This window comes from Notamacropus eugenii, chromosome 2, assembly GCF_028372415.1.
Source record: "Notamacropus eugenii isolate mMacEug1 chromosome 2, mMacEug1.pri_v2, whole genome shotgun sequence".
Taxonomy (NCBI): Eukaryota; Metazoa; Chordata; class Mammalia; order Diprotodontia; family Macropodidae; genus Notamacropus; species Notamacropus eugenii.
The window spans coordinates 12,039,980-12,064,906 of NC_092873.1; the positions used below are offsets into that span (position 1 = coordinate 12,039,980).

At 39.0% G+C, this 24,927-nt stretch overlaps 2 pseudogenes; both read left to right on the forward strand.

The window, feature by feature from the left end:
* Window positions 1-849: 849 nt before the first annotated feature.
* Window positions 850-2,295, forward strand: LOC140522513 (vomeronasal type-2 receptor 116-like; annotated as a pseudogene).
* Window positions 2,296-18,077: 15,782 nt separating this feature from the next.
* LOC140522514 (vomeronasal type-2 receptor 116-like) lies at window positions 18,078-21,187 on the forward strand (annotated as a pseudogene).
* The last annotated feature ends 3,740 nt before the right edge of the window (window positions 21,188-24,927 follow it).

Below are 24,927 nucleotides of genomic sequence, written 5' to 3' on the forward strand. Positions count from 1 at the left end.
TTTTCCCCCTTTTCTCATTTCAGTCAATTTGATAGTATCTTATAGTTGTTTTAAATTGTATTTCTCTAGTCAACAAGAGAGAGGATCCTTTCTTAGCATATGGCAGGTAAAACAGCCCCCAATTCATTGAAAAATGGATTTGGTGTCTAACTAGAGTACATAAGAGAGCCATTTAATAATTACTCTATGATCACAAAATTTCCGTGATTGTGAGCCATACATTACACATTTTTGCCACAGACTTAAGAATAACCTGATATTATTCCATGTCAAGGGAAGTACAATTGTCCTAAGTTATCACCTTCCAACTTAATGGAATGAAAGATGTTACAAGAAAACTATATAGTCCCAAACACTTGGTAATAGTTGGTTCAGCTCACAAGGACATCAGTTTGAGAATCTAGCATGGGATATCTTTCCTTATTGGGTTACTGGGGACCTGATTAAAATCAGAGTTCAGCACTTGGTCTTTTATATCATCCTCAGAAAATTGGGGATGAGGGATACAGCAAAAAAAATTCTGCATATGAAACTTTCTCTTGCCTCCAGGACAAATCTGACTACTGAAGGTCTGATAATGGTGGATTATTTTTTGGTTAGATATCAGACATCAGGTTACTCAAATGATATGGAGAAGTGAAATATTATTTATCTCAAAGATGTCTTACCAGTAGATTAGGGGTTATGTGTAATGTCAACCTTGTCAGTAGGTTTTCAGCATAAGGAGTTCTTAATTTCCCATCTCTGAGTGGGTTTGGGTTAGAGAATTTTTCTTTTAGAACAAACTCTGGTGTGAAGTTCTTAGTATTGGGTAAATATTATTCTCCTTGGAATCATGAGAGGACTTCAATGAATGTCACAGAAAGACTGGGTAAAGGAATTGTTGATATTTGGGTTGATGAAGAGGTGAGATGAATTATAGAGGACATGTAACTATGCCCAAATATTTAAACAACACGTTCATGCAGGAAACACTAAGAATGTTCTATTTCAATCAACATGAAAGACATGGGACCAAGAAGTCAATGATACACAGAGGATGACTAATTTACAAAGTTAAGAAAAATGGTTCTAATCAGTAGAGTTTTCTAAAAGATGAATGGTCCTATTGGGAGGGAGCTTAATTTTCCCTCATAGGAATTTTTCAAGTAGATGAGTATTTGCTTGATGGAGACACTAGAGAAAAGATTCTTGATCAAGTAGGTACAATTTTAGAATTTCATTCACATTGTTACATACCCAAATAGTGTAATTTTGTGACTTAAACTATAAATTAAAATTAAAAAGCATTAATTCATTTCCTACTCTGTGTAAGCCACTAACAGTTGCTTGATATACATAAGTAAGGGAGGACAGATTCCTACTCTGAAGGGACATAAATAACCATTCCAGTCTTCTTTCTTTTTTCATTTAGATCACCTGTGGTCCATGTGATCTTCTCTTAATTGATAAAGTCCAATATCCATACATCTATCAGATGGGAAACACAGACTCCACTCTTCTCCTTGCATTCATTCAACTGATGGTCCATTTTGGTTGGACGTGGGTAGGACTGGTTCTTTCAGAAAACATGAGAGGGGTAAATTTCTTCAGTGATCTGAAAGAGGAGATAGAAAAAATGGTCTGTGTATGGACTTTAAGGAAAGTGTGCCCCCAAACTTTAAAGATTATGAAGATTATAAATTCTCTTCTAGGATCATTGCATCATCATCAAGTGTGATTTTCATCTGTGGAGATATAAATTCCCTTCAAGAACTTGCTATTGTATTCAATGCTCATGTACTTTATGGGAAGATATTGGTTGCAACCACTGCTTGGGATTTTTCTTATGATAGCAATTTGGAACTGCTTATACATTTTCATGGTACAATACTATTTTCTCATTCCCAGATTGAGATTCCTGGTTTCACAGATTTTGTAAGAAACCTAAATCCCAGTCTTAACTCTCAGTACATTTTCCTAAAGACTTTCTTTGAGTCAGTCTTTAATTACAGACTTTTAGAAAAAAGTCATGTAGAAATGGCATATGCTATGTGTCCAGAAGGCATTTCCTTGACAGATTTACCCATTACAAATTTTGACAGGATCATTATGGAACTCAGTTTTAATGTTTACAATGCAGTATATTTAGTGGCCCATGCTTTCTATCAAATGCTCCTATATGATGCAAAAAAGACATCAGATCTTGGAAGTAACCCAGATCTTTCTTGGAAGGTAACATGTCTCTTCCATTCTTGGGCACAGCACTTTCCATTGTTAGTTATCTGTTCTATAGATGATAGAGCAATGATCTGACACTTCTCATTCTCTTTTCTTTTATTTGTAATTTCATTGAATTCTGAGTAAACATGATGAAATGACTTCAGATAATAAGCATTTCTTTCAACTCAGGTATGGCAAACTGAAGTTGTTGGTATTCTTCTGTTTACACATCCCTCTGGGTATGAGTGTATGTGGCAGGAGAGTTTCATTAAATCTGTTCCAATTTAGCACCTTTAAATTGGCCTGGTTCATGGCATTGCAAATGCCAAGGTGCTTTGAGGGATTTCTAACTGATCAATTTTAAATTCTATCAAAATCTATAGCTGAACAAGAGTGGATATTGTATATGGGTCCACTGGTTTCAATGACGGAGTCATTTTTTAAAATGTAAAGGAATCTATTAAGGTCAACTGTATCATAGATATGATTCTTAATGCTTGAAGAATTGATTGCTGTGTGTTGGGAACATGGGCACATAGGGAATGATCATAGCCTAGTAGAGTTTAAAATACAAGACAGGACATCTGGGTACAGAATGATCATCAGTCTACATTTGGAGAGAGTATATTTCAAACATCTCAATAAGAAAATGTCTGTGGTTTGAAGTTCTATGAGATAAGTCATCCCAGGATAGATAGGAAGAGATTGTGTTTGTCCTTTATTCTCAAAGAAGATCATGACATCAGAGAGATGATGATATGACTTGAAGTTAACTTTGATCTACTGAATTAATAAATAAAACTAAGAACTGGTTTTATTAAAAAACAATAAAATTGATAAACCTTTGGTCAATCTGATTTAAAAAAAGAACACCAAATTATCAATATCAAAAATGAAAAGGGTAAGTTCGCCTTCAATGAAGAGGAAATTAAAACAATAATGAGAAATTATTTTGTCCAACTGTATGCCAATAAATTTTACAATCTTAGTGAAATGGATGAATATTTACAAAAAATATAAATTGCCCAGAATACCGGGTGAGGAAATAAAACACTGAAATAACCCCATCTCAGAAAAAGAAATTGAACAAGCCATCAATGAACTCCTTAGGGAAAAATCTCCAGGGTCAGACAAATTTACAAATGAATTCTATTAAACATTCAAAGAACAGTTCATTCCAATACTATATAGACTACATGGGGAAATTGGCAGAGAAGCAGTCCTACACCAAATTCTTTTTATGACGCAAATATGGTGCTGATACCTAAACCAAGAAGAACCAAAACAAAGACAGAAAATTATAGACCAATTTCCCTAATGAATATACATGCAAACATTTCAAATAAGATAATAGCAAAAGGATTACAGCAACTCATCATGAGAATAACACCCTTGGATTAGGTAGGATTTGTACCAGGAATTCAGGACTGGTTCAATTTTAGAAAAAACTGTCAGCATAATTGATCATTTCATCAACTAATAGAAACCATATGATTATCTAAAAGATGCATAAAAGTCTTTGGACAAAATACAACACCCATTCCTATTGAAAACATTGAAGAGTATAGGAATAAATGGAGCTTTCCTTAAAATAACAAGTAGCATTTACCTAAAACCATCAGCAAATATTATGTGTAATGGGGATAAGCTGGATGCATTTCCAATAAGAGTGGGGAAAAAAAGATGTCCATTATCACCACTGTTATTCAATATGGTACTAGAAATGTTAGCTTAAGCAATAAGAGAAGAAAAAGAAATTGAAGGAATTACAATAGGCAAAGAAGAAACTAAGTTATCTCTATTTGCAGACTATGTGATGATATACTTAGAGAAGCCTAGAGAATCACTACTTGAAATAATAAACAACTTTGGCAAAGTAGCAGGACACAAAATAAACTCACATAAATATCTGCATTTCTATATATTACTAACAAAGCACCACGGCAAGAGATAGAAACAGAAATCCCATTTAACATTACTGTAGATACTATAAAATATCTGGGAATCTACCTGCCAAAACAAACCCAGGGACTATATGAACACCATTACAAAACACTTTTCACACAAATAAAGTCAGATCTAAATAATTGGAAAAACATCAGTTGCTCATGGGTAGGCTGAGCTAATATAATAAAAAATGACAATTCTACCTAAATTGATTTACCTATTCAGTGCCATACCAATAAAACTATGAAAAAAAACTATTTTATAGATATGGAAAAAATAATACCAAGATTCATCCAGAAGAACAAAAGGTCCAGAATATTAAGGGAATTAATGAAAAGAAATGCTAAGAAAGGTGATCTAGCCATACCAAATCTCAAATTTTATTGTAAAGCAGCAATCATCAAAAGCACTTGGTACTGGCTAAGAAATAGAGGGGTAGATCAGTGGAATAGGTTGGGTACACATGACACATTAGTCAATAGCTATAGCAGTCTACTGTTTGATAAATCCAGGTACCCCAGCTTCTGGGATAAGAACTCACTGTTTGACAAAAACTGCTAGAAAACTGAAAATAATGTGGCAGAAGCTGGGCATAGATAAATGCCTGACATTGTATACCAGAATAAAGTCCCAATGGATACATGATGTAGGTATAAAAGCTAACACTATAAACAAATTTGGGGAGTTCAGAATAATTTATCTGTCAGACTTACGGAGAATGAAGGGATTTATGACCAAACAAGAGATAGAGAACATCATGAAATGCAAAATGGATAATTTTGATTACATTAAATCAAAAAGTTTTGCAAAACAAAGCCAATGCAACCAAGATTAGGAGGGAAGCAGAAAACTGGAAAAGAATTTTTGCAACTAGTGTTTGTGATAAAGGCCCCATTTCTAAAATATATAGAGAACTGAGTCAATTGTACAAGAATAAAAGTCATTGCCCAACTGATAAATGGTTAAAGGATATGAAAAGGGAATTTTCAGAGGAAGAAATTAAAGCTATCTATAATCATAAGAAAAAATGCTCTAAATCACTATTGATTAGAGAGACTCAAATCAAATCAACTCTGAGGTACCACATCACCCCTATCAGATTGGCTAACATGACAAAACCGGAAGATGATAAATGTTGGAGAGGATGTGGGAGAATTGGAACACTAATTCATTGTTGGTGGAGCTGTGAGCTGATCGAACCATTCTAGAGAGCAATCTGGAACTATGCCCGAAGGGATGCAAAAATGTGCATACCCTTTGACTTGGCAACATCTCTTCTGGGATTCTATCCCAAAGAGATCATAGAAGTGGGAAAGGGTCCTACATGTACAAAAATATTTATAGAAGCTCTCTTTATGGTGGCCAAAAATTGGAAATGAACAGGGTACCCACCAGTTGGAAAATAGCTGAACAACCTTTGGTATATGAATGTAATAGAATACTGTTGTGCTATGAGAAACAATGAACAGGAAGACTTCAGAGAAACCTGGAAAGACTTATATGAACTGATGGTGAGTGAAATGGGCAGAACCAGCAGAACTTTGCACACAGCAACAACCACAGTGTGCGAGGAATTTTTCTGGTAGACTTAGTACTTCATTGAAATGCATGAAATTAAAAAATTTACAATAGACTCTTGAGGCAAAATGCCTTTCACATCCAGAGAAAGAACTATGGAATTGAATTGCAGATAGAAACACACTATTTTCTTTTGTATTATGTTTTGTTTTGCTTTGTTTTACGATTTCTCCCATTCATTTTAATTCTTCTATGCAACATGCATTTAATAGAAATGTACCTGTAGAACCTATATAAGATTATATGCTGTCTCATGGGGGTAGTGGGGAGGGAACGGGAAATGAGGGGGAGTGGAAAAAAATCTAAGATATATGGAAAACAAATAAAATAAAATAATTCAATATAAAAAATACTAATTTTAATTATCTAATTTCAATGACTTGTATTTGGCCAGGAAACTTAAATATTATCTATTGTAATCTTTACCCATTTTCTTCATTAACTTGCACTTTATTTGTGATACTCTTTTACAGGCACACTAAATATTCCCAGAAATGCTTCCCTCTTCCATCTTCAAGGTTCTTTTTATTCCTTCCTGTAAGTTGTACTGATCAATTCTTTGTCATTGTCTCTCTATATTTCTCTTTTACCTTAAAGGTACAATAATAATTTTTCTTCTACAAATGACTTTCCACCTTCAAGAAATTTACTAAGTACACTTTGACTGAGTAATGCCCAAGTTTTTTAAAGCTTTGCCTCATTTTCCAGAATTTCTGGAATTCTCAATGTTTATATATTTATATACATTTGCATACACACACAAGTGTACCCAAATACACTCTCATATACAGCCTGACTAGACAGGAATTTTGTTCCTAAAAACTTAGTTTATCTGATTTTTTTCTATTTATATTTTGGTTGCTTATCTTATTTACTGTTCTGGATTAGAAAATTTGTATGATATAAGCTGGTTTTCTTATATGTATTTCTTTTTCATTTTGAACTACCATGCCAAACTTGCCTGTTACTCTAATTCTCTTTTGATTTTCTACATTAGCCTTCCTGTCTTAAGGGGGAAACCACATAAAAGAAAAAAAGTGAAAAGAGTATGCTTCAATCTGTTTTCAGACTCCATAGTTTTTTCTCTGGGTGTGGATAGCATTTTCCATCATGAGTCTTTTAAAATTGACCCAGAACATTGTATTTCTGTAAAGAACTAAGTTTATCAAAGTTGGTCATCATACCATGTTGCTTTTACTATGTACAATGTTCTCCTTGTTTGGCTCACTTCACTCAGCATTAGTTCATGTAAGTCTTTCCAGGTTTTTCTGAAATCCATCTGATCATAATTTCTTACAGAATTTATAGAATTCCACTGCATTCATATACCACAGCTTGTTCAGGCATTCCCCAAATGATGGATATCCCCCTCAGTGTTCAATTCTTTGCCACCACTATAAAAGATAGTATGAATATTTTTGTACATGTGGATGCTTTTCCCTTTTTCATGATGACTTTGAGTTATAAACCTAGTAGTAGTAATGCTGGATCAAAGGATATGCACAATTTGGTTGCCCTTTGGGCATAGTTCCCAATTGCTTTTCAGAATGGTTGGATCAATTCACAACTCCACTATGAATGCATGTGTTCCAATTTTCCCACATCTTCTCCAACACCCATCATTTTCCTTTTCTGTTATATTAGCCAATTCAATAAGTATGAGATTGTACTTCGGAGTTGTTTGAATTTGCATTTCTCTAATCAATGTATTCTTATAAATCTGACTCAGTTCTCTACATATTTTAAAAATGAGGCCTTTATCAGAGACACAGGCTGTGAGGAATGTTTCCCAGTTTTCTGCTTCCTTCCTAATCTTGGTTGCATTGGCTTTGTGCAAAATCTTTTTAATTCAATGCAATCAAAATTATCCATCTTGCATTTCATAGATCTGATAGGTAAACTGTTCCTTGCACTCCTAATTTCCTTTTGATATCACCCTTGATGTCTAAATCATGAGCCCATTTTAACCTTATCTTGGTATGCAGTGTAAGATGTTGGTCTATGCCTAGTTTCTGCCATACTATTTTCCAGTTTTCCCAGCAGTTTTTGTCAAATAGTGAGTTCTTATCCCAGAAGATGGAGTCTTTGGTTTTATCAAACAGTAGATTACTATAGTCGTTTACTACTGCATCTTGTATACCTAACCTATTACACTGATTTACTGCTCTATTTCTTAGCCAGTATCAAATGGCTTTGATGACTGCTGCTTTAAAATACAGTTTCAGGTCTTGTATGGATAGGTCACCTTCCCTTGAATTTCTTTTCATTAATTCCCTTGATGTTCTTGACCTTTTGTTCTTCCAGATTAATTTTATTATTTTTTCTAACTCTAAAAAATTCTTCTGGTCATTTGCACTGAAAAAGTAAATTTATGTAAGTAGAATTCTCATTTTTATTCCATTATATAAGTCTATTCATGAGCAACTAATACTTTTTCCAAGTATTTAGATCTGACTTTATTTGTGTTTTGCAATTGTATTCATAAAATTTCTTGGTTTGTCTTGGCAAGTAGACTCCCAAATATTTTGTATTGTCTACAGTTACTTTAAATGGAATTTCTCTTTCTATTTCTTGCTGCTGGACTTTGTTTACCATATGTAGAAATGCCAAGAATTTATATGGGTTTATTTTATGTTGGGGTGTAAGCTCAGTTCTCACGTGAATGGTTTTGGGCAGGTAAAAATGAGGGCTTCTTGACTGCAAGCTCTCATGAGGCCCCCCAGGGAACAGCTGGGAATTGAGGAGTGAGACTCGAGCTTTCTTGTTTCTCCACCTCTTCTCAGTGGAAACTTGCTGGGGAGAGCATCCCACCCTTGAGATTGGTCCATGGTCTGAGCACACCTTTTTGTTGATTAGCTAGGGGCTGAGAGCATGCACGGTATGCACATGTGGACTATTCGGCTGGGAGAGCTTAAGTGGGGGCAGGAAAGCCTGAGGGGGTCCCTCCCGGGGATCCCTTCCCTCTTCTGCCCCCATCCTCTCACTGTGTGATCCTTGCTCCTTAAAAAGGAGGGGGGTTCCTTTCTCCTGGGGAAGAACTCGCCCTGCATATGGACATGTAACCAAGATCCTGAATAAAGCCTAACCCTTGTTTGACTCTGGAAAGTCTCTTCTCTCGATACGTTTATCCAGCTGGCTACCAAAGACCTGGACTAAGGTAAGAAGACTTGGGTAGCCCATGGCAATTAGGCCAGGACAATTTTATATCCTACTACTTTGACAAAGTTGTTGATTGCTTCAAGTAGTTTTTCAGTTGATCCTCTAAGTATATCATCATATCATCTACAAAGAGAGATAGCTTTGTTTCCTCATTGCCCACTCTAATTCCTTCAATTTCTTTTTCTTCTCTTATTACTAAAGCTAAGATTTTGAGTACAATATTGAAGACTGAGATGATGATGGGCATCCTTGCTTCACTCTTGATCTTATTGGGAATGCCTGTAGCTTATTCCCATTATATATAATGCTTGCTGATTGTTTTAGCTAGATACTGCTTATCATTTTAAGGAAAACTTCACTTATTCCTATGTTTTCTGTATTTGATCAAAAGCTTTTTCTGCATCTATTGAGATAATCATATGATTACTGTTACTTCAGTTATTGATATGGTCAATTATGCTGATAGCTTTCCAAATATTGAACCATCTTGCATTCCTGTTATAAATCCCACCTGGTCAGAGTGTACTATGCTCACGACAAACTGCTGTGATCCCTTTGGCAATTTTTTTAAATTTTTGCACCAATACTCAGGAACTAAATTGGTCTATAATATTCTTTCTCTGTTTTGGGTCTTCCTGGTTTAGGTATCAGCACCATATTTGTGTCATAAAAGGAATTTGATAAGACTTCCCTCTTCACCTATTGTTTCCAAAAAATTGATATAGGATTGAAATTATTTGTTCTTGAAATGTTTGGTAGAATTAACTGTAAATCCCTGTGGTTCTTGAGAATTTTTTCCTAGGTGAGTTTATTGATGAATTAGTTTAATTTCTTTTTCTAAAACAAGGTTATTTAAGTATTTTGTTTCCTCTTCTGTTAATCTGATCAGTTTGTATTTTTGTAAATACTCATCCACTTCACTTAGACTGACAGCTTTATTGGCAAAAAGTTGGGCAAAATATCTCCTAATTATTGCTTTAATTGTCTCTTCACTGGCGACAAATTCAGTCTTCATTTTTGATACTAGTAATTTCGTTTTCTTCCTTTTTTTAAAAAAAATTAAATTAACCAGGGAGGAGCCAAGATGGCAGAGTAGAAAGATACACATATGCTAGCTCCAAACCCACAGCCCATAAAATATCTGTAAAGAAGAACTCCCAACAAATTCTGGAGCAGGAGAAGCCACAGAACAATGGAGTAGAGGAGATTTCTGTTCCAGAGAACCCTGAAAACAGACACCGTCGCACACCAGACCCAGAGCAGAGCCAAGCCCTGCCTTGGCCACGTGGCACTGAGAGGAGCAGATCTCAGCAGGCTTCAGGGATGGAATCTCCAGTGGCCACACAGGTCCCTCCACCCACAGGCGCCAGGGATGAGTGAGAGAGTCTTTTTGGCTCGCCAGGAGGGGAGCGGGGTGTCTCCATGGCTCGGGCCCCCTCGAGAGGCACCAACGGAGGCAGCAGCAGACAGGGGTTCTCCAAGCAGGCAGGAGCCCAGATTCATTGTTGAAGGTCTCTGCATAAACCCCCTGAGGGAACTGAGACCCGTGTGTGTGTGTGTGTGTGTGTGTGTGTGTGTGTGTGTGTGTGTGTGGCGGCCCTGCCCCCACCCAAGCAGTTGAACTTAATCTCACACTGAATAGCAGCCCTGCCCCCACCAAAAGCCCTGAGGCTGGGAAGCAGCATTTGAGTCTCAGACCCCAAGCACTGGCTGGGTGGATCTGGAGGTGAGGTGGGTGTGGAGACAACACTCCGAAGTCAAGTCACTGGCTGGGAAAATGCCCAGAAAAGAGAAAAAAAGTAAGACTATAGAAGGTTACTTTCTTGGTGAACAGGCATTTCCTCCCTTCCTTTCTGATGAGGAAGAACAAGGCTTACCATCAGGGAAAGACACAGAAGTCAAGGCTTCTGTATCCCAAACATCCAGAATAAATATTCAATGGGCTCAGTCCATGGAAGAGCTCAAAAAGGATTTTGAAAATCAAGTTAGAGGGGTGGAGCCAAGATGGCGGAGCAGAAAGACGCACATACACATAGCTCCGAACCCACAACCCACAGAATGGCTAGAGGGGAGTAACTTACGGCGAATTCTGCACTCAGAGGCCACGGAATATTGGAGCGAGGGAGATTTCTGTTCCGGAGAGACCTGCAAACCTCTCGCAGGGGGTCCTTCGCGCTGCGGACTGGGCGCTGGGACTGGGAGCTGAGTGCAGCCCTGCAGCGGCCGCGACACCGTGAGGAAAAGATACGAGTGGGCTACGGGGACGGGATCTCCTGCGGCCACGCGGGTCCCTCCACCCACAGAGGGAACTGCAAACCTCTCGCAAAAAGGTCCGTCACGCTGCAGACATGGAGCCCAGCCCAGACCTGCGGCGGCCTCGGCTCCGAGAGGTACAGATCTGAGCAGGCTTCAGAGACAGGATCTCCAGTGGCGGCACAAGCCCCTCCACCCACAGGTGAGGACGGTCGGTGAGAGAGTCTCTTTGGCGGGTCGAGAAGGGAGTGGGGTGCCCCCATGGCTAGGCCCCCCTGGGAGATAGAAGCTGAGAGGCAGCTGCAGACAGGGGCTGCCCAAGTGGGCGGGAGCCTGGATCCATTGTGGAAGGTCTGTGCATAAACCCCCTGAGGGAACTGAGCCTGAGAGGCAGCCCTGCCCCGACCTGACCATCTGAACTTAATTCTCACACTGAATAGCAGCCCTGCCCCCGCCAAAAGCCCTAAGGCTGGAAGCAGCATTTGAATCTCAGTCCCCAAATGCTGGCTGGGAGGACCAGGAGGTGAGGTGGGTGTGAGGAGAATATTCAGAGGTCAAGCCACTGGCTGGGGAGAATGCCAAGAAAAGGGAAAAGAAATAAAACTATTGAAGGGTACTTTCTCGGAGAAAAGACACTTCCTCCCTTCCTTTCTGACGAGGAAGAACAATGCTTACCATCAGGCAAAGACACAGAAATCAAGGATTCTGTGTCCCAGCCCACCCAATGGGCTCAGGCCATGGAAGAGCTCAAAAAGAATTTTGAAAATCAAGTTAGAGAGGTGGAGGAAAAACTGGGAAGAGAAATGAGAGGGATGAAAGAGAAGCATGAAAAGCAGATCAGCTCCCTGCTAAAGGAGAACCAAAAAAATGTTGAAGAAATTAACACCTTGAAAACTAGCCTAACTCAATTGGCAAAAGAGGTTCAAAAGGCCAATGAGGAGAAGAACGCTTTCAAAAACAGAATTAGCCAAATGGAAAAGGAGATTCAAAAGCTCACTGAAGAAAATAGATCTTTCAAAACTGGAATGGTACAGATGGACGCTAAGGACTTTATGAGAAAGACAGATATCACAGAACACAGTGTGAAGATTAGAAAAATGGAAGATAATGTGAAATATCTTATTGGAAAAACAACTGACCTGGAAAATAGAATCAGGAGAGACAATGTAAAAATTCTGGGACTACCTGAAAACCATGATCAAAAGAAGAGCCTAGACATCATCTTTCATGAAATTATCAAGGAAAACTGCCCTGAGATTCTAGAACCAGAGGGCAAAATAAATATTCAAGGAATCCGCAGAACACCGCATGAAAGAGATCCAAAAAGAGAAACTCCTAGGAACATTGTGGCCAAATTCCAGAATTCCCAGGTGAAAGAGAAAATATTGCAAGCAGCTAGAAAGAAACAATGCAAATATTGTGGAAATACAATCAGGATTACACAAGATCTAGCACCCTCTACATTAAGGGATTGAAGGGAATGGAATAGGATATTCCAGAAGTCAAAGGAACTAGGACTAAAACCAAGAATCACCTACCCAGAAAAACTGAGTATAATACTTCAGGAGAAAAAAATGGTCTTTCAATGAAATAGAGGATTTTCAAATTTTCTTGATGAAAAGACCAGAGCTGGAAAGAAAATTTGACTTTCTAACACAAGAATGAAGAGAACCATGAAAAGGTGAACAGTAAAGAGAAGTCATAAGGGACTTACTAAAGTTGAACTGTTTACATTCCTACATGGAAAGTCAATATTTGGAACTCTTGAAACATTTCAGTATCTGGGTACTGGGTGGGAGTACACACACACACACATGCACACATGCACACATACATAGAGACAGAGTGCACAGAGTGAATTGAAGAGGATGGGATCATATCTTAAAAAAAATGAAATCAAGCAGTGAGAGAGAAATATTGGGAGGAGAAAGGGAGAAGTTGAATGGGGCAAATTATCTCTCATAAAAGAGGCAAGCAAAAGACTTATTAGTGGAGGGATAAAGAGGGGAGGCAAGAGAAAACATGAGGTCTATTCCATCACATTCCACTAAAGGAAAGAATAAAATGCACACTCATTTTGATAGGAAAACCTATCTCATAATACAGGAGAGTGGGGGACAGGGGCACAAGCAGGGTGGGGGGGAGGATGGAGGGGAGGGCATGGGGAGGAGAATGCAATCCGAGGTCGACACTCATGGGGAGGGAAAGGATCATAAGAGAATAGAAGTAATGGGGGACAGGATAGGATGGAGGGAAATATAGTTAGTCCTATACAACACAACTAGTATGGAAATCATTTGCAAAACTACACAGATTTGGCCTATATTGAATTGTTTGTCTTCCAAGGGGAAGGGGTGGGGAGGGAGGGAGCTAAAGAAGTTGGAACTCAAAGTGTTAGGATCAAATGTAATGTTCTTACCACTGGGAAACAAGAAATACAGGTTAAGGGGTCAAGAAAGCTATCTGGCCCTACAGGACAAAAGAGAAGACGGAGACAAGGGCAGAGAGGGAGGATAGAAGAGAGAGTAGATTGGTCACAGGGGCAATTAGAATGCTTGGGTTTGGGGGGGGAGGGGATAAAAGGGGAGAAAATTTGTAACCCAAAATTTTGTGAAAATAAATGTTAAAAGCTAAATAATAATAATAATAAAAAAAGAAAATCAAGTTAGAGAGGTGGAGGAAAAACTGGGAAGAGAAATGAGACAGATGCAAAAAAAAAAAAGCATGAAAAGCAGGTTAACACCTTGCTAAAGGAGACCCAAAATATGCTGAAGAAAATAACACCTTTAAAAATAGGCTAACTCAATTGGCAAAAGAGGTTCACAAAGCCAATGAGGAGAAGAATACTTTAAAAAGCAGAATTAGCCAAATGGAAAAGAAAGTTCCAAAGCTCACTGAAGAAAACAGTTCTTTCAAAATTAGAATGGAACAGATGGAGGCTAATGACTTTATGAGACACCAAGAAATCACAAAACAAAACCAAAAGAATGAAAAAATGGAAGATAATGTGATATATCTCATTGGAAAAATAACTGACCTGGAAAATAGATCCAGGAGACACAATTTAAAAATTATGATCCTACCTGAAAGCCATGATCAAAAAAAGAGCCTAGACATCATCTTTCATGAAATTATCAAGGAAAACATGCTCTGAGGTTCTAGAACCAGAGGGCAAAATAAGTATTCAAGGAATCCACCGATCACCTCCTGAAAGAGATCAAAAAGAGAAACTCTTAGGAACATTGTGGCCAAATTCCAGAGTTCCCAGGTCAAGGAGAAAATATTGCAAGCAGCTAGAAAGAAACAATTCAAGTATTGTGGAAATACAATCAGGATAACACAAGATCTAGCAGCTTCTACATTAAGGGATTGAAGGGCGTGGAATATCATATTCCAGAAGTCAAAGGAACTAGGACTAAAACCAAGAATCACCTACCCAGAAAAACTGACCTTTCAATGAAACAGAGGACTTTCAAGCATTCTTGATGAAAAGACCAGAGCTGAAAAGAAAATTTGACTTTCACGCACAAGAATGAAGAGAAGCATGAAAAGGTAAACAGCAAAGAGAAATCATAAGGGACTTAGTAAAGTTGAACTGTTTACATTCCTACATGGAAGGACAATATTTGTAACTCTTAAAACTTTTCAGTATCTGGGTAGTGGGTGGGATTACATACACACACACACACATGCATGCACGCACACACACACACAGACAAAGATCACAGAGTGAATTGAATAGCATGGGATCATATCTTTAAAAAATGAAATTAAGTGGTGAGAGAGAAATATATTGGGAGAAGAAAGGGAGAAATGGAATGGGGCAAATTATCTCATAAAAGAGGCAAGTAAAAGACTTTTCAGTGGAGGGAAAAGGGGGGAGGTGAAGAGAAAAAACATGAAGCTTACTCTCATCACATTCAACTAAAGGAAGGAATAAAATGCACACTCATTTTGGTAGGAAAACCTATCTTACAATACAGGAAAGTGGGGGAGAAGGGGATAAGCAGGGTGGGGGGGGGATGATGGAAGGGAGGGCAATGGGAAGAGGGAGCAATTTGAAGTCAACACTCTTGGGGAGGGACAGTATCAAAAGAGAGAATAGAAGCAATGGAGGGCAGGATAGGATGGAGAGAAATATACTTAGTCTTACACAACACAACTATTATGGAAGTCATTTGCAAAACTACACAGATATGGCCTATATTGAATTGCTTGCCTTCCCAAAGGGAATGGGTGGGGAGGGAGGGATGAAGAGAAGTTGGAACTCAAAGTTTTAGGAACAACTGTTGAGTACTTGTAAGGGGCCCAGAGGGTCCCAGGAAGTGCAAGTCAGAAGCAAAGCCTGTTCCCGTGGGAACGGTGCTGACGCACACCCTGGCAGAAGCTCTGTGTGACCCTGGAACCTGATGTTCTGTACAGTAAAGTTACAAGTGAGCCTGGGAACCCAGCAACTAGCTGCAGGAACAAGATAAGCTTCCTTCCTTACTGCAGGTGTAAGGATGTGGAATAGTCATGAGATGGTGAAGTAATGGGATGAGCTCAGCATGTATGTGATTGGTGGATACAGCCTTTATAAACCCTAACCCTCAGCTGAATAAAGTTGTTGTTGCCTGGATCATCTTGTCTCTGGTCTCCTTCCCTCAGGGCCCACAGATTAGAGGCCCGTGGGTCAGGGGGCTCCAGGGGGCTCAGGCCCTGACCCCGAGCAAGTACTGTTCTTGCTACTAGGAAATAAGAAATACAGGCAATGGGGTATAGAAAGTTATCTGGCCCTACGGGACAAAAGAGAAGATAGGGACAAGGGAAGGGAGGGATGATAGAAGAAAGGGCAGATTGGTGATCGGGGAAATTACCATGCTCAGTGTTTTGGGGTGGGGGGGAGGGGACAAATGGGGAGAAAATTTGGAACTGAAAATTTTGTGAAAATGAATGTTAAAAGTTAAATAAATAAATTTTAAAAAAATTAAATTAAACAAAGATTTATCTATTTTATTGGGCTTTTTTATATAAAATTAGCTCTTAGTCTTATTTATTAGTTCAATAGTTTTCTTAATTTCAATTTTATTAATTTCTCCTTTGAGTTTCAGAACTTCTAATTTGGTATTTAACTGGTTATTTTCAATTTGCTCTTTGCCTGACTTTTTTAGTTGTGTGCCCCATTCATTGATCTCCTCTTTCTCTATTTTATTCATGTAAACACTTAGAAATATAAAATTTCCCCTAACAACTGCTCTGATTGCATCCCATAATTTTTGGTATGTTGTCTCCTTTTTGTCATTATCTTTGATGAAATTATCAATTGTTTCTGTGATTTGTTGTTTAATTCACTCATTCTTTAGGATCAGATTACTTCGTTTTCCAATTAGTTTATTGGCTATCTTTCCATGGCTCTTTATTACATGTAATTTGTATTGAATCATGATCTGAAAAGGATGTATTTAATATTCTTGACTTGCTGCATTTGATTTTTAGGTTTTTATGGCCGAATACATGGTCAATTTTTGTGTAGGTACCATGTACCACTGAGAAAAGGTATATTCCTTTCTATCCCAAATCAGTTTTCTCCAGAGGTCTATCATATCTAACTTTCCTAAAATTTCCTCTCCTATAATAGTTTTTGTTGCCTCTCCTTTTCCTCTTCTAATACAATCCTTTTTTCACCACTTGTTTTTTTCTTATATCACCTGCCCTAATAGAGATACAGTTTTCAAGAATTATAAATATCCTCTTCCTGTGTAGGAAAAGCAGTTTAAATCTTACTGAATAACATGTTTGTTTGCTTTTTTCTTTCCTGTTTACTTTTTTATGCTTCTCTTGAGTCCTGTATTTGAAGACTGAAAAGTTTTATGTCAATTTTTTTATTAAATGTCAATCTTTTCCCCTGAAATATTATGCTCAGTTTTACTGGGTAGTTGATTCTTGGTTGTAATCCAAGTTCCTTTGCCTTCCAGATTATCATATTCCAAATCCTTCCATCCTTTAATGTAGAAGCTGTTAAGTCCTGTGTAATTCTGACTGTGGCTCTTAATATTTAAATTGTTTCTTTCTGGCTATTTGCAGTATTTTCTCCCTGACCTGATAATTCTGGAATTTGGCTATTATATTCCTTTTCATTTTTGGATCTCTTTCAGGATTCTTTCAATGACTATTTTACCCTCTAGTTCTAGAAGGGGAAGTTTCCCTTGAAAATTTCTTGAAAGATAGCTCAAGGCCATCAAGGCTCTTTTTTTAACATGGCCATCAGGTAGTCCAAGAATTCTCAAATTATCTCCCCTGAATCTATCTTCCAAGTCACTTGTTTTGCCAATCAGGTATTTTATATTTTCTTCTATTTCTTCATCTTTTGACTCTGTTTGACTGATTCTTGATGTCTTGTGGAGTCATTAGCTTCCACTTGCCCAATTCTAATTTTTTAGAAATCATTTTTTTCAGCAAACTTTTGTACCCCCTTTTTCATTTGGCCAATTCTACCTACAAAGGACATGCTCTCTTTTGTGGATTTTCCCCCCATTTGGCCAATTCTATCTTTTTCAGGAATTGTTTCCATCAGTCAGGTTTTGTGCTACTTTTTCCAAGCTGTTGACTCTTTTTTTCATAATTCTCCACATAACTCTCATTTTCCACATTTTTTTCTATCTCTCTTACTTGATGTTTAAGATCTTTTTGAGCTCTTCAGAGAGGACTTTTTGGTCTTGAGACCAATTCATATTCTCCTGTGAGGATTCACATGTAGGCACGATGACATCGTTGTCCTCATCTGTGTTCAGGTTTTGATCTTCCTGGTTACCATAGAGGCTTTCTCTGGTTAGGGCTCTTTTCTGCTTCTTACTTGTTTTTCAGCCTATGCTGTGACTTTTAAAAGTGAGCTCTGCTCCAGGGGCAGCTTCTTGTGCTGAGGTCCAGGGCCCTGGTCACTGGCTTTCTGCTCCAGGGATATGGCTGCTGGCAGCTTGCCCAATACATTGGGAGTGTCCTGGCCTTACCTGGCCCGTTGTGCAGGGTTCCAGGGATTGCATTTTGCACCGGAACTGGAGGCCTGTGTTAGCCTGCTGAGCCAAACCAAGGGGCCTCAGCTGCTGATCTGTGCTGTGATTAAGAGCCTTTAGTTGGCTTGCCCAGACACTGTCTGTGCTGGGCTGCACTCTTCTTTTATCCAAGTAAAACAGAATTTTCCTGAAGTCCTTCTAAGGTATGTTAAGCTAGAAAATTGTTTCAGTCTTCCTTTTTGAGGGTTCTGTTACTCCAGAATCTGTTTAGAGGCCTGATTTAACATTGTTTCTGAAGGAAACTGAAGAGAGCTCAAGCAACATCCTGGCTTATCCCTGCCATCTTGGCTCCACCCAATATTTTCCATTGAACAATGACATCTAGATCCTGTGTATCCTAAAGGATTTTCTAGCTTTTATTGAAAATTTGATGCTCAAAATTTCCTCAGATTGCACTGTTTCATTTTCTTACAGTTTATTACCATGCAATCTCTTTCATAATTTCTTCATTTGAAATTGTCCTCCTTTCTTTATTTTGTATCACTGAACATTCCAAATTGCTTAGTCCCTTAATCGTTTTTAATTACTATTCCCTTTTTTTACCTTGAATTGAATCACTATGAATTTCAAATGTCCTTTATTTCTAAGATTACCTTATCAACTCCTACAGGGACTTCCACTGGCCTTTTTTTTTTTATTAAGGAGACTTTTGTACAAGATGTAAGAGTACCCCTAAGAATCATTCCATCCATACACATTAAGTGTCCACTATGCGCTAGAAAATGTGTTAAGTTCAGAGGATTCAACTAAAGTCAAAAAAAGTCCCCTTTCTGATGTCATGGTCCTCTTTGAGAATAAGGGCAAACAACAGCCTTTGGGTAGAGTACATATGCCTGAAGACCATATTTTAGGGTATTTGCTTTTCATAATTTTTTTCTTCATGATTACCACAGTTGAATAAAATCTTGAGGGGCTTACATGTTGAAAATTTTTGTATAGATTATGTGGATTGACTGGTCCCCTTCTTTCTACCTATTATTGATTAATTTTACTCATACATTCTTATCCCAATATCTACTGGAAGGTATTTTTCTCTTAATTTTTCCATAGTAATAACTAAATTTGCCATATCTCTCTTGTTGACTAATGAATAATCTCCAAGTTGTCTTACCATTTGATTAAATGCTATTATTTAAATAACTCAGAGAAACATCTATTTCCATATGCTTTTATTTGCCTCTCCTTGTATTTCACTCTTTGGCCCAATCTCATAGACATAAGTAAACCTCAAAGTTAACGATTATACAATTTATTAAACAACAAAAGAAATACATACATATGAATAATATAGAAGATATAGTCCCCATGATAGTAATTATTTTTGAGACTGGAGTAATGTATACATACACAACAAAATTATAACACTGATGAGCAGAAAATATAAAGAAGACAAGTATGAAATCCTCACTTACTAAGCTGTAGAACTAAGGAACCATTATCATAGGTGTACAATGTATTTTCTGATTTAAAAAAATCAAACATTTTATGCAAATTACTTTATTTGAAGAGTGCTTGACTTACATAAGCAGAATCATGTCCCATAAGAACCCAGAAGATTTGGAATTATGACCTTGCATTGAAAGAAACACATTTTAAAAGTCTTTTCCTTATAATTTATTATGAATGTGTGACCTTCGTCTATGAAAAAAATGACAGAAGAAATTTTTTCAGTGTTTCATTTCTATTCTGAAAATGTATGTTTATATAAAAAGTGATGCCTTAGGGCTCATTGTGGGTGTTTTAATATTGGAATGGATTATAGACAGTTTAAATTTTTATCTAGTAGACATATGATAGAGAATCAGCACTTTCAGCACATTATTTTCTCTCTATGTAGAGATATGAAGATATTGAAATATGTGTTTATCTGATTGAGCCTCTAGAATTCTTGTCTCTTACTGAGATGGAGGAGTATAACATGAGGCTGAATTCTATGCGGAATGATTAAAACTGTGCTTTATGAGAGATAGAAAACTATGATCTATATGGGATATAGTTAGATTCATTTTTGTTGTTGTTTGCAGATGCAGAGCAGTGTCTGCCATGCCCTGGAGATCGGTACCCAAGCAGGGAGAGAGATCGATGCCTCCACAAGACTGAAAACTTCCTGGCCTATGAGGAACCCCTTGGAATGACTCTGGCCTGTGCTGCTCTCTGTTCCTACCTCCTCACTGCTCTAATCCTTATAGTATCTCTGAAACATAGAGACACCCCCATAGTCAAAGTCAATCATCCCAGCCTCAGCTACACTCTTCTGGTTTCCCTCACCCTCTGCTTCCTCTGTTCCCTGCTTTTCATTGGCCATCCTAACACCACCACTTGTCTCCTGTGACAAACCACATTTGCAGTTGTGTTTACAGTGGCCATTGCCTCCATTTTAGCCAAAACCATCACTGTCATTCTGACCTTCAAAGCCACAAAGCCAGGGAGCAGGCCCAGGAGATGGATAGGCTCCACAGCATCTTATTTCCTCATTTTGATCTGTACTGTAATCCAAATGTGTCTCTGTGGCATCTATCTTGGGACCTATCCCTCATTCCTGGAAATGGACATACACTCTGAGTCTTGCCTTCATTGTCACCCAGTGTAATGAGGGCTCCATCCTTACCTTCTGCTGTACCCTGAGCTACATGGCCTTGCTGGCCTTGGGGAGCTTTACCATGGCTTTCCTGGCCAGGAATCTGCCAGACACTTTCAATGAAGCCAAGTTCCTGACCTTCAGCATGCTTGTGTTCTGCAGCATCTGGATAGCCTTTCTGCCTACATATCAGAGCACCAAAGGCAAGGCCATGGTGGCTGTGGAAATCTTTTCCATCTTGACCTCTAGTGCTGGGATTCTTACTTGCATCTTTGCTCCCAAGTGCTTTGTGATCCTTCTGAGGTCAGACAGAAATGCCCTGGAGATACTGAAAAACAAAGCCAATCTATGAGCAGACTGGTCTTTTCAAGCTCTTCCTTACCAGTCACAGTGAGGTAGCCCCTGGGCTCCAATAGTATAATTAAACATTTTAAAGGATCTTGCTTATGTGCCTTCAATTTTCTGTTATCATAATATCTTTTTTTTCATTTTAATGTAATAGCATTTTGCCTGGCGTCCTATTGCCCAATTTCTGAGTAGAGGTAGAATTAGATCAGTTGGGTTGAAATATCTTCCATATGGCAAGCATTTATTATATGAACGATGACTTCAAATAATACTGGGGCAAATCAATGAATTTAAGTGTCTGGTTTCCAATTCTAACCCTGGAAAACATACAGACCCTAACAAGGGCAAACATATCCTCAACTGGAGGCAACTGGATGAAGTCTATCTACCAGATCTCAAAGGGTGAGAGAGGGAGCAGTAAGCAGCCTTGGAGAGGCCTGAGGGTCTTGAAGGGGGTGTCCAGAGAACAAGACTGACATCTGGGAACTACTTCTTCAGCCACCTTTTTAGATATTCCCCACCAGGGTTGGAAACCAAGTTCATAAAGTCTGTCCAGTCCCCAGTGGCACAGAAATGCAGGTGGCTTAGTTATGGCAGATGGAGCCGACCAGGGAGGAAAACCAGCTGTCCATGTTTCCAAAGTCCCACTTCAGAGTCTTGAGTGCACCCTTCCAGTTCCCATTGTCATGTTGTTTCTGGAGAGATGAGGGCTTAGGCCTGTGTAAAAGCCACCAGATCAAAAGGCAGGGATGCAGAAGGGGGAGGTTCAGGAAATTATGACAGGAATGGGGGTGAGAGCGCTGCCTCCCTGGCCATCCAGTTGATTCCCTTGGGTCTCAGGAGTGGATTCACAAGAGTGACCAGAAGTTTTGACAATGGCCCCTGATTACTGTTTTTGATGGATTGCCCAGTTGAAGTTAGGAACCCCTGTTGCTTCCACAACATTCCAAAATTATGGACAACCTCAAAGGTATACCTGCTGGTGGAATACATGTTAATCTTCAGTCCCCTTCCCAATTCACAGGCCTCTGACACTGCTTCTAACTATTCCTGATGTATAGAATGTGCTTGGGGAGGGGGCCCAACTCCAATACCTCAGTTACCATGGTGATGCCACCTCAGGTTTCCTTAGGCAGGAACCCATCTGTGAAAACAATGAGGCCAGCATCTGGGATGGGTGTCTCTTGGAGGTTGATCCTTGGAGACAACAGGTGGTCCAGGTTTGTAATACAGTCATAATCAGCAAGGTTAGACTCACTATCATTCACAAGCTGGTCTGTTTCAAGGTTAGGGATAGTCTCTAAAAACTTGACAGGTTTTAGTACATTTACTCTTCCGACGATGACACGGGGCCATGCGACTAGCTGGGTTTTAACTTTTGCTAGGTGGCTCCTCAGTAAATGTTGGGTATGATGTGAATTTGGGAGAGCTTCAACCACACAAAGCACACAAAGGGTCACAGAGGAATTAAGAGGAATGTCTGTACTTTGTTTGAAAGTCTCAATCATAGCAATAACACTTCTCAGGCAGGGTGGTAGAGCCCTGGCTACGGTATCCAGTTGTTTGCTATAATATCCTACTCATCGGTAATGATCCTCGTGTTTCTGTGCTAAAACTCCTACTGCATTTCCTCCTTTTCCCATGGCAAAAATCAAAAAAGGCAGGAAAGGCTGAACGGCAACCTGATCTTCAAAGTTGAGTGGCCTGAATGCATCCAAAGTCTTTTTGTTCTGAGACCAGCTGTCTCTCTAGGCCCTGCCACACTGTCTCTATCATTTTGCTTGGTGAAATGATTTTTCCCTATGTAGCTCTTTCAAGAGAAAAGGAATCTCTACAGGGAACTTTTGCTCAGAGATGGGTCAGGCTGGATTTGAGATCTTGTTCAACTCAGTGATTTTAGGACCTGTGTATGACCCAATGGCCCAACAGCTCTGCCATTCTGGAAGTCCACATTTGCAGAGACATGCTGGTGCATGAAGAGCAGGGAAAGATTTTCAGTCACACCTTCATCTTTTCAGGTATGCCTGCACACACGTGGAGGCAGTAGACTTCCACAGGAGGAAGCACTTTGGGTGCAAAGGACAGTAGACATACAATGTTACTAAGGGACTTTGCCACTATGACTCTGGATAGCTAATCCCATTATGCACAGTCTTTCAGTTTTAGAACTGTGTCCAATGATACGTCATCAAAGAGTTATCTAATGGTATCTTCATAATGGCTCCTCCATTGCTGGAGGTATCACATTTCAACAGCCTGGACAGTCTGGGATGCTGACATCCCCCTCTCAACCAGAAGACCCCTGAAGAAATTCCTCAAGGGAGAACCCATAGTCCTTGGGCTAAGTTTCAGTGGAATCCATGGAGTTTTAATCCTTTCTCTCTCAGCCTCTCTGTATAGCCTTAAGGAAGTCATTTTGGCCTTCAGTTTCCTCAAGTGTAAAATAAGGGTAATGAACAAAATTTTTAAGGTCCCTTTGAGCTGTATCTATGATACAATAAGTGTTTCCTTGGGGCAATCATAAGCTTTGAGCTGGAAGCGTCCTTGGAGATCACCTCATTCAAGTCTCTTCCTTTAGAGAGAAGCGTACAGGTGAAGTGATCTGCGCCAGGTCATCCAAGAGGCAGCAGCAGGATTTCAACACCACTCTTCAATGTACATTCAGACCTTGTTATCCTCCTCTTAAGGAATTTGTAATCTAGGCATGATGAACTTTTATGAAGTAGCCTGATGGTGGCAATGTAATATATTTTATGCATTTGAAAATATGATTGGGAGCTGGGGGTGGGGTCACAGATTTTACCAAAGTGGCAAAGGGGCTCATTATGACCTAATGGGAGTAAATTTGTGGAATGAAGGGACTTACCAAAAAGCCTGTATTCTAATCCTGGCCCTACCCTGACAGGAAGGGCATGAATGGGCAGTTTCTGTTGCCTCATTTATCAACTGAGATGGGAGATGATTCAGAAGATCTCTTGGCTAGACAATGATTTTATTGTTAGAGGGCTTTTCAATGAGGACATTCCCTCTACCACCTGCTTTGCTGTGCTTAGCCCTTAGTACAGAGCCTGGCACACAGTAAGCTTTTCATTTTATTGATCACTGATTGATATTGATTGTATGAAGAATCTAAGAGAGTGGCTTAGGGCACTTTCATCCAAGATGGGTGGCACTGAGGATTAGGCAGGTAGTTTCCTAACTCCAAGACTATAACTCTAACCACTGTGCCACCTGGTTGTGTGTGTGTGTGTGTGTGTGTGTGTGTGTGTATCTTTTCTTACCTGTTCATGACTTCAACTCATTTAAATAAAGACTCTGTCTTTAAAGGTGTAAACTGTAGCTCCTCCAGATCACGCATCTTTTGTGATTCCTGTACATGGTCACATGGTCTCCTATACATTTCTTGGGGTACAAGGATGGAGAGGATCAACTCAACCTGTCAAAGGCTTCTTCCTAGGTTCTCCTCAGAAGTGCCAGGGTAGGTCTTGCTCTGTTCCTATCAAGGGGGACATGATTTTTTTCTCACTCCTTTTCTAATCATTCATTCCCACAGGTGACATCTTTTACACTATGAAGTGTATACTATACATACCCTCTTCTTAAAAGTCTCAAGTTATCATCGATAATCAACCAGAGCCTACTTATACTATGCACCATCCTACCTGTCTTTCTTCCCTCACACACATCCAAGTAACCCGCCTTTGCCCTCCAAATCATTGGAAGCTTTAATGTATCAAAGACTGGAGTCCCATATATATGTATATATGTTAAAAGCTTCAAAAGAACCTGGGTTACAGGTCACACTCAACCCTT